Consider the following 2,432-nt stretch of genomic DNA (forward strand, 5'->3'; position numbering starts at 1 on the left):
CAGACACACACACTCTCTCTCTCTCTCTCTCTCTCTCTCTCTCTCTCTCTCTCTCTTCCTCACACACACACACACACACACAGAGCCTCCCTTGCGATGTTAGTATATCGATGAACGTGTTTACTCAACCACCGCCATCTTAAAACAAAGACCGGTTAAAACATGTCACCGTTCAGCTTGCTTTTGATCTTAAGAGTTCCTCATAGAAGCTATTAGTTTAACTAATATTGGATGGATATTGTTGCGTTTTTATTATTGTTTGTATTATTTCAACAAACCAACGTTTTATTTAAGCCTCTTTGTTGTTTTTTCGACTTGATTAAATAAACAACACGACGATAGACACCAAACACCCTGATTAGTATTGTCAGCATTTACAATATTAACAATTTGCAAGCCTCTTCTCGTCGCTATCATACGATTCTGCAATTTGTTTTTCTTATTTCCATACTATTTTTTATAGCTGTTGTTGATGCTGCTGCTGTTGTAGCTGTTCTTGTTGATGTTGTTGATTTTAAGGGGAAATAGTTTAGCAGATTATTACAAAGTATTGATTTCTCATGACGAGCAACAACATGATGGTTCAACGTGAGAGACGAGTAAATGTACGATTTTGTGGGTTTTTTCTTCAAGCCTTTCACTAGGTCACTAACGGCTTAAAGCTAATCGAAACATGGCCAGCGACACTGCTTTTCATTTACCCAGACAAATATTCGTTTCACTTCAGTTCAAATCCCGCTGAGGTCGATTCAGCCTTTCACCTCACCATTGGTCAATAAAATAAATAATACTAGTTCAGTACTATGATCGATTTACTCCATCGGTTGGCTACACAGACCATAAATGTGTGATCTGCACAATCAACCTTTATTTAATACATAGACAGGGAGCCGGGTACTGGACGTTGAATGAGTAGTTCCTGGTGCGCAAAACCTGTAGAGAGTGGAATAGCGATTTAGTTGACCGTTCGTGGAGAAGAGCGTGAACGACCAGTGATGGTAGCCACTGAAATGATAAACGATTTAGAATAGGATTGATCGCATTTAACAAAGAAGTAGCGACAAAGAGAAATAGATTGGTGGAGTGGTTAGTAAATAAATTAGACAAAACAATTAGGAAAGGTATCGGGATCGACCTGTTAGCGGTGAGAATGGCCCTTGAGCATTTTTTCTTTCAGCATGAAACACCAGGTTATGCTATCAGACCTAAAGCCCATGTTCTTAGACGCGAGACTCCAAGAGCTGTTAGATGATCCCGGGTGGCAGAGACGCGACATGGCAACAAAGACTGCATTTGGTCTCTGAAAGACCAGGACGGGCACATGCTACATGATTCTAGCAGCTGAGATACAGTTGGTGATTGTGCGAGAAGAGAGTCTCAAGATTTGAGTGGTCATGCTGTCCGACAGTGTCGGAGGGCGTTAGAGACGGGCTAATTAAGTTCCTTCGGGGGATTGTCCATTCTGGACCTCCTAAGTGAATAGAAATCGCGATCGGGTTTACAAGTAGTGTAGCAAGTCTCACTCAGAAACAGGCTGAGACGAAGTTATTCCTAAGAGATCGGATACAGGCGGTGTATGCATGCATGACCTCTGTTATTCTATCGCTTGACCCTTCTGCCTTGTGTCTGTTTTCGTCTGATCTGATCGAAGCGGCTGTTTATTTGTTTCCTGTGCAAAGGACGCATTCCACAGACCAGTTTTCTGCCAGTAACTCCAGTAATTAATGATACAGAGACACGCGAGGATCAAAACTGGGCGCCCGGTAACTCATGTGTTGTGAGGTGCTCACAGCCTTCTACCTGTCGGGGAATATGACCAGTGGGAAATTCGACAACAGAGGTTTGGTGATGGGTAAGAACAAGTTTATATAGGGAACTCTGAGCATCAACGAGAATTATAGAGACATACATACATACACACAGACATATACATACACACGCATATATATATATATATATACACATACATATATATATGTGTATATATATGTATGTATATATATATATATATATGTACTCTTTTAGTCTTTACTCTTTTACGTGTTTCAGTCATTTGACTGTGGCCATGCTGGGGCACCGCCTTTAGTCGAGTAAATCGACCCCCAGGACTTATTCTTTGTAAACCTAGTACTTATTTCATCGGTCTTTTGCCGAACCACTAAGTTACGGGGACGTAAACACACCAGCACTGGTCGTCAAGCGATGTTGGGGAGACAAACATAGACACAAACATACACACATATACATATGTATACATATATACGACGAGCTTCTTTCAGTTTCCGTCTACCAAATCCACTCACAAGGCTTTGGTCTGCCCGAGGCTATAGTAGAAGACACTTGCCCAAGGGGCTACGCAGTGGGACTGAACCCGGAACCATGTGGTTGGTAAGCAAGCTACTTACCACACAGCCACTCCTACACCTATATAT

This window comes from Octopus bimaculoides, chromosome 24, assembly GCF_001194135.2.
Source record: "Octopus bimaculoides isolate UCB-OBI-ISO-001 chromosome 24, ASM119413v2, whole genome shotgun sequence".
Taxonomy (NCBI): Eukaryota; Metazoa; Mollusca; class Cephalopoda; order Octopoda; family Octopodidae; genus Octopus; species Octopus bimaculoides.